This window comes from Aotus nancymaae, unplaced genomic scaffold (assembly GCF_030222135.1).
Source record: "Aotus nancymaae isolate 86718 unplaced genomic scaffold, 86718_ANA_hifiasm-v0.15.2.pri h1tg000053l, whole genome shotgun sequence".
Lineage (NCBI taxonomy): Eukaryota > Metazoa > Chordata > Mammalia > Primates > Aotidae > Aotus > Aotus nancymaae.
In genome coordinates, this window is record NW_026988467.1 from 17,448,910 (window position 1) to 17,457,960 (window position 9,051).

Genomic DNA, 9,051 nt, shown 5'->3' on the forward strand with positions numbered 1-9,051 from the left:
CCAACGGCATGTACAGGTTTGGTGCAGTTGGGTGCAAAGTCACTGTTGCCTGATTAACCAAATGCAAGTCCTGCACTGGCCTGTAGTCTTTGATCCCTGGTTTAGGAACAGGCAAGTGGCAGGGTGTTCCACGGAGACTGGCAAGGAACTATAATTCCATAGTCCTTTAAGTGTTTTAGGTGGGCCTGATGCTTTCTAGGGCCTTCTGGGGAACTGGCGATTACTTTTGCCTAACCAGCTGAACCCCAGACTTGACTTCAATGAGCACAGGGGCCTGGTTGATTGCCAGTCCTGGCAGATTGTCCTCTTCCCAGACCTTAGGCCATTGTTTTGCTAGTGCAGGTTCTGTCTCTTGGTCTGGTTCAGTTAAAAAGAGCCTCCACTCTTCTTCACAAGGAACCCTGAGGGCCATGATGACTCCAGTTTTAGGCAGTGCCAGCCATTAAGTGTCACTCTTGGTAAAGGTGATGGTTGCCCATAGCTTACTGAGCAGATCCCTTCCTAGCATGGTCAAAGGGCAATCAGGCATGTATAGGAACTGGTGAATCACCTCATACTCCCTGCACCTCACAAGTCCAAGGCAAACAGAAAAACTGTTTCTCTGACACCCCAGTAGCTCCAACAATATCAGTTGCTTCCTTTGATAGGAGGGTTACAAGGCTGTCATCCGGACCATGGGCTCTTTGGGGGGCAATTGAGCCCAACCGCCTTCAGTCCAGTGGCCCTTCCATTAGATTGAACACAGCTCTTTCACTTTCATCAGCAGCCTTGTGCTTAAGACTGCCTTGTTTTCCTGTCAGCTGGGGGCACCCGTCCTTCCAGTGTCTCACTTCCTTACAGTAAGCACACTGGTCACACTGCAGGCGCGGGTGATTAGACTGGGTAGCCTTCCAGGAGCCCCCGTTTCCAGGGGCGCTCCTCTAATAGTGGCAGCTGTCAAGTCGGTGCTTTGTCGAGCCTGACACTCATTTTCTCTATGACTTTCTCTACGGCTTATTTCGTCTCTGTTCACAAACACCTGGTTAGCTATTTCTAATAACTGTGAAGTATTCATGCCTGCAAATCCTGCCTGCTTCTGTAACTTTCTCCCAATGTCTTCTGTACACTGACTGACTAATGCCATATTTACCATGCACTGGTTTTCAGAGCTCTCAGGATTGAAATGAGTATGCATGCAATAGGCTTCATACAGCCTCTCATAGAACTGTGCCAGGCTTTCCTCTTTCCCTTGAATGACCTTAGAGACTTTATTAATGTTTGTAGCCCTTTGGGCTCCCTTCTTCAATCCTTCCAGTAAGGCCTCTCTGTACTGGACTAGCCTCTGCATGCCCCCAGGGGTGTTTGGATCCCACTGGGGGTCAGTCCTTGGTAACTGGACCCTGACATACCTTTGGGGGTTCTGGTAATCTGCTGGAACATGCTCCTTCAATCATTTGGAAGCAGCTTGGAGTACTCTCCGCCTTTCATCAGTGTTAAAATGATACATAAGTAGCTGGTGGCAGTCAGCCCAAGTGGGCTTATGAGTTTGGACAATAGTTTGCAGTAGGTCACTGAGACCTTGTGGCTTCTCGGTATAAGATGCATGTTACTTTCCCAGTTGATAAGATCAGCTGAGGTGAATGGCAGGTACGTGAAAACCTTTCCAACATGTAGCCATCCTCATCTATTCCTGTATATCTCTGCTGTCTCAAAGGCATCTGCACCCCTGCCTTGGGTCACAGATGGACTGCTATAGGAGGAGTTTCCCCTGGGAAGCAGGTGGCTATGGGAGGACTCCCTCTGCATTCTCTCTTGTCTACCCTGGGTGGTTTAGGGGTGTCCAATCGGGCGGGGGTGCTGAGGTTTCAGGCCCAGGGGCGAAGAGTCCTTCCTCCAGACCAGGGGGAGGGGGTATCATCTGCAAAAGCTCTTCTGCCACTGGATCTGCCAGGACCTTAGGAGTCTGCATCCCTCGGCGGGGGCAGCGGGGTTTCTCCCTAGCTGTCTGCCCCTTTCTATCAGTACAGTTGCTGCCTGTCCTCTTAACCACTGGGGAGGGTTTAGAACTAGCTGCAGCCACGAATCTATGTACAGAAATTGATCAGGGTGTCCTGGCTCGCATGTAATAAGCTTATGCCATACTTTGGAGACAAGACACCTGTCTAGGCTCCCCTGTGAGGGCCAATCCACCCCAAATGCTGGCCAGTCTACCTCACATAGAGTCCTCAGCTTTCCTGGTGTCATAGTTACTCTATAATCCCCACTAAATCCCTTCTTGAAATTTTTCAGCATATTCCCCAGAGTAGGCTTGCTGTGAGTGTGACTCATGTTTTTGCACAGAGAAACAGTACTCAAAAGCAGTGGAGTTTTACTCCACCCTCAGTTTCTCCCGTCCTGCACGACACGACACACTCTTTCATTTTTGCTTCAGGCCAGTAGGCTCGTCTCCCTTTTGGGGAGTGTTTCAGACACCACTTGGCTTTGGAAGTTCGTTACTCCCCGCACAATACCTCGATTGCGAGGGCACCTCCTTCCAGCCATATGTGGATCGTCCCTAATCACAGCCAGCCCCACAATTCGCTCAGAGCTTAGGGCCCTCTCTAACTCACCTGCCACTCCCACATTTCATGGCCGGTGAGTCCAACTGGACTCCTCCAATCACTCATACAATCGCATTCCTCCTTCCACCCAAATTGAAACCAAAAGCAAGACTTCCAAGGATAGTTACAGAGAGGGTAAGAGAGAGAGCCGAGTTCAGGAGTGCCAAATCCGGCACACGTGGGTGATCAGGCCACGCTTTCACCTAAAGGAGGTGGGCAAGTTTCTCAGGATCGATCTTACCATCTCTCTGTCATCCGGACACTCCAGGCACCCATTCCTTCTCTGTGTTCAGCCACTCGGGGGATCCACACTGCGGGGGCTTTCCTGCTTTGCTCTGGCAAGGCTTTCCACCAGTGCCAATACCTGCCCAGGAGCACTCTCAGGAATTGCGTCGCCCCAGCTGACTGGAGTCCCCTGAAGGGATACTCCGCAGGGCAAGGCAAAACTGCCTGAAAGGCTGTCTCCACTGTCCGCCAACCGAAACTCGCTTCCTGGTTCAGGGAACCAAATAATGAAGCAGGAGGGGTTGCAAACAAACCTCTCGAACACTGAACTGGGAAAGAAGTGGTGATTTATTCAGCCAGGAGCTGCCGCAGGTGAAAATACCTTAACAGCCAAGCTCCTCGACAAAGAAAATCCTTGCCCTTTTAAAGGCTTGCAATTCTAGAAATCACATGTGAAAGGGTCTTGATCCATGAAGTAGGCATCGGGTACGTGACTAGGTGGGGATTTGATCGTGTTTAAAAAAAAACAATGCCTTCTGGAAAGATTCCTCCATATCACGCCTGCGACCTACAGGAGCGCGACTAAGGGTGGTGCCCAGGTCTGCCAGCCTTTACTTCTCATATTGAAATGCAATGTAGATGTCTAAAGGGAAGGGTTCGTAGAAGTTTAAGAGGATTAAGGGTTGCCTTCCTCAATGCCAGGTCTTTGGATAATAACTCTTTCCACCAATTGCCAATCAGAAAATCTCTGAATCCACCTATGACCTGAAAGCCCCCATTTTCAGTTGTTCCACCTTTCTGGACCCATCCAATGTACATCTTACATATATTGATTGATGTCATGTCTCCCTAAAATGTATAAAACCAAGTTGTAGTCTGACCACCTTGGGCACATATGCTCAGAGTCTCCTGAGGGCTGTGTCACAGGCCATTGGTCACTCATATTTGGCTCAGAATAAACCTCTTCAAATACTTTACCAAGTTTGACTCTTTTCATTGACAGAAGATACAAGGATGCCCGTGGAACACAGTGTAGATCAGAAAAAAAAATCATGTAGCCTCTCCAACGAGTCCCCAACTCCATTGTCCTCTAATTCTGTGGCTGAGCATATCAAAGCCTACCTGGTACAGAGTTGATGTTCTGTAAATGAATGAGACTTTCACATAGAATATCAAATCTGCAGTATAAACAGATATGCAGCAGAAAACCATATACCATCATGTAACCCATAAATATATACACATACCATGTACCCATAAAGCATTTTTTAAAACCAACCAAACAAGAACCATATATAATTGTATTAGTCTGTTTTCACACTGCTGATAAAGACATAACTGAGACTGGGAAGAAAAAGAGGTTTAATTGGACTTACAGTTCCACATGGCTGGGGAGGCCTCAAAATCATGGTGGGAGATGGAAGGCACTTCTTACATCGTGGCAGCAAGAGAAAATGAGGAAGATGCAAAAGCAGAAACCCCTGATAAAACCATCAGATTGCCGGGCATGATGGCTCACACCTGTAATCCCAGAACTTTCGGAGGCTGAGGCAGGCGGATCACCTGAGGTCAGGAGTTCAAACCAGCCTGACCAACATGGAGAAACCCCATCTCTACTAAAAATACAAAATTAGCCAGGCATCGTGGCACATGCCTCTAATCCCAAATACTCGGGAGGCCGAGGCAGGAGAATCACGTGAACCTGGGAGTCGGAGGTTGTGGTGAGCTGAGATCGTGTTATTGTACTCCAGCCTGGGCAACAAGAGCAAAACTCTGTAAAAAAAAAAAAAAAAGTTAGATCTCGTGAGACTTATTAACTAAATGATCTCCCACTGAGTCCCTCCCACAACACGTGGGAATTATGGGGGTACAATTCAAGATGAGATTTGAATGGGGACACAAAGCCAAGCCATATCAATCATATATCCAATTTCAACTTTTTGGAATACCATAATCCCAAAGCTGTGCTGGGAGGATCACTTGAGGCCAGGAGTTTGAGACCAGCCTGGGCAACATAGCGAGACCCCCATCTCTACAAAAAAAATTTTTGAATTAGCTGGACAGGGTGATGTGAGCTGTAGTTCCAGCTGTTTGGGAAGCTGAGGCAGGAGGGTTGCTTGAGCCCAGGAGTTCAAGACTCCAATGAGCCATAATCATACCACTGCACTCTAGCCTGGATGACAGAGCAAGGCCTTGTCTCATAAATAAATAAATGGGAGATATTATGGGAGAATCTCAAGATAATTCCTTGAGGCCTGAGACCCATGGCACCAAAACAAAAAGAATTTTTCTTTCTCAGAATGATAGACAGCAATGAATGGAATCAGGACCATTGTCCCTGTGCCCCTACCACAGTAGGGCTGTACGCGGTATCTCTGTCTTGAGAGATGAGAATGTGGAACCCCTGCAATCTCTGCTGGAAGCCTCTCTCTTCCAAAATCCACTTGCTTGTCCATTCCACACAGATGTCTGCCAACGAATCAAGCTTCATGCTGTGCTTGATTCAGACCTGTCAGAAGCAACTTAGATTTTTCTACAGATGGAGAAGTGAAGAAGTCCAGCTTATGATGGAAGGTTAATTAACATCAGTCTGGAGATTTCATTTCCAGCTGATGGATTACATATCACAGGTCCAGTGAGTTCAACTGCAGCTCAGGGGAACAAATACAAAGACTTAAGACAAACGCACTCTTTAACTCAAGACGACCAATACAACGTCTTATAATCTGTGTAGTCATCATAAGCTTCATACTAAAAGGTTATGTTCCTGGGAAATTAAAGAAAATCCTTGTAGTTGAAACATTAAATATCTCAGAGAACCTCTTGTTCTTTCTCTATACACATTAAAAAAGGAGCTATAATGGTAATGTTGACCAAAAATGCCAAATTCTGCAAAATATTTTATTATTTATTTTTTTTTTTTTTGAGACAGAGTCTCGCCCTGTCACCAGGCTGGAGTGCTGTGGCGCGATCTCGGCTCACTGCAACCTCCACCTCCTGGGTTCAAGAAATTCTTCTGCCTCAGCCTCCTGAGTAGCTGGGATTATAGGCACCCACCACCACGACTGGCTAATCAAATTCTGTAAAATGTTTAAAGAGGTTTATTCTGAGCCAGTATGCCTGATCATGGCTCAGAGTACAGTCTCAAGATGTCCTGAGAAAGGACACCCAAGGTGGTTGGGTGACAGCTTGGTTTTCTACATTTTAGGGAGACAGAAGTTACAGGCAAAAATATAAATCAATACATGGAAGGTATACGTTGGTTCAGCCTGGAAAGGTGGACTGTCTTGAAGCAGTGGGTGCTCACAGGTTCTAGGTGGAGTCAAAGATTTTCTGACTGGCAGTTGGTTGAAAGAATTAAGCTTTGTCTGAAGAGTTGAAGTCAGTAGAAAGAAATGCTTGAGTTAACTTCTTGGTATATAGATGAAGCCTTTAAGTAGGAGGCTTCAGACAGCATAGATGGTAAATGTCTCTTAAAAGGTGTCAGATTCTTAGTTAACACTCTCCTAGATCCTGAAAAGACCTAGAAAGGGAAGGAGATTCTCTACAGATGCAAACTTCCCCCACAAAAGATGGTTTTGTAGGACCATTTCAAAATATGTCAAGGAAATTTATATTTTGGGGTAAAATATTTCTATTTCCTCCAGGGTATGCTGTCTGTCATATGATGCTATACTGAAACCACCTTTGCAAAAATTATAACTGAGAAAATTACAACAGTGAAAAGGATCTGACTTAACTGACCCCATCTGGCTTTTAACCTCCAAGATGTCCTTATTTAGTCCTGGGTGTAAGCTGAACTAACTTTGGGAAGAACTTACAGTTTAAAGTTTAAACAAAGACAGTAACAGTCCTTTCCCAAAACAAACACCCTTTCTTCCTGGGCATTAGACTGCCTTTGCAGGAGCAAAAAATTAGCCACATGATTGGAAATTATGGTTTAGGAGTCATGCAGCTGGAGGCTGCAAGATTTTGAACCTCCCCAAATTGCCCCTCAGGATAGTGTTACTATTGTAATACCTTATATCAGTACTTCAGATATTTTGCAGACCCTGTACTCAATGGATCCATCCGCTGGCACCACCCAGATCGATGAACTGGCTCATCTGATCTTGCAGCCCCTCCCCAGGTTCTAGGTGGAGTCAAAGATTTTCTGACTTGCAATTGGTTGAAAGAGTTAAGCTTTGTCTGAAGAATCGAAGTCAGTAGAAAGAAATGCTTCAGTGACGATAAAGGGGGTTGCAGAAGCCAAGATTCTTGTGCTGACTCAGCACAAGAGGACAGCTTCAATTCCCTATGATTTCATCTCTGACTCAGCCAATTAGCACTCCCCACTTTCTGACCCCCTACCCACCAAATTATCCATAAAAACCACCATTACTGAGTTTTCAGGGAGACTGATTTGAGTAATAATAAAAACTCTGGTTTTCTATACAGCTGGCTCTCCACGAATTAAACCTATTCTCTATTGCAGTTTCCTTGTCTTGATAAATCAGGTCTGTCTAGGCAATGAACAAGGAGAACCCCCCATTGGACAGTTACAAAAGCAGCGTCAGGTTGGAACTGACCAGCATTAATAGTCAATAGTGCACATAAGACTGACAAAACAGACTCTCTATTGTCCTGGGTGTAAGCTGAACTAACTCTCTAGCAACAGAGAATCTGTTTCATCAGTCTTATGTGCACTATTGACAATTAATGCTGGTCAGTTGTGCTTAAATTCCAAAAGGGAGGGAGCTTAAGGGGGCGTGTCCGACTTCCCTTCTTGTCATGGTCTGAAATTTAGTTTTTTAGGTTTTCTTTGGCCCAAAGGGGATCCATTTAGTCAGTTGGGGAGCTTAGGACCTTATTTTTGGTTAACAGTAATGAGACACAACAGATGAGTAGATTTCTTTTATTTTATTTTATTTTAAAGACAGAGTCTCACTCTGTCACCCAGGCTGGAGTGGAGTGGCACATTCACAGCCCACTGCAGCCTCAACCTCCTGGACTCAAGCAATCCTCCTGCCTCAGATTCCCAAGTAGCTGGGACCTCAGGTACATGCCACCATAACCAGCGGGGTCTTTTAAATTATTATCTGTAGAGATGGGGTCCCCCTATGTTGCCCAGGCTGGTCTTAAACTACTGGCCTCAAGAGATCCTCCTGCCTCAGCCTCCCCAAGTGCTGGAGTGAACCACTACAAACCTGGCTTCAGATGAGTAGATTTAAACTTTAAATCTACTCATCTGTGCCCCAACTAAGTTTCCATGAGTGAGGCTGTAGTCACTGGAGTGTAAGATTTCTCCAACTTTCTTTTCCTTATCATTCTTCAAATGACAACTTCAGTGGAGCATTTAAAATAGTAATTTAAAATTCCCTAAGGTCGATCCAAAAAAGTTAAAGAAAATATCTGATATTCATGTGCCTCTATATAAATGGGAAATTCATCTGTGTCTCTCCCAAATAAACATGATTGGATATCATAAGATCCATAAAATTCTTCCCTTAAGGAAGACTATAAGAGAAACCAGAACACACACACACACATGCACACATGCACACACACGCACTCATGCACACATGCACACACGTGCACATACACGCACACACACATGCATGCACAGATGCACTCGTGCACACACACACACACGTGTGCACACACATGCACGCACACACAAGCACGCACACACACACATATGCACACGCACACTGTGCAAGCTAAAGCAATCCCATCTTGGATGCTAATCCACCAAGTTGATGTGTTTCGTTGGTTTTTATTTTTTTTTTTTTGAGACTGTCTCACTCTGTCACCCAGGCTGGAGTGCAGTGGTGTCATCTTGGCTCACTACAATCTCCACTTCCTGGGTTCAAGAAATTCTCCTGACTCAGCCACCTGAGTAGCTGGGATTACAGGCATGTGCCACCATGTCCAGCTAATTTTTGTACTTTTAGTAATGATGGTGTTTTGCCACATTGGCCAGGCTGGTCATGAACTCATGGCCTCAAGTGATCCACCTGCCTCAGCCTCCCAAAGTGCTGGGATTACAAGCGTGAGCCACCACACCCAGCCAACCAAGCTGACTTCTGATTAAATAGCTTTCAGGGAAGGCCTCTAAGATTTTCAGTTTATCTATTGTTCCCTGTGTAAAAGCAGGTGCTTACCAGAAATCCTGCCCTTAGACAGATTCACATGGCATTCTTCCCTTTCCCTGGGGGACTGACTTCAGCTGTCCTTCACATTACTTTCCTATAATATATAGGTCTGG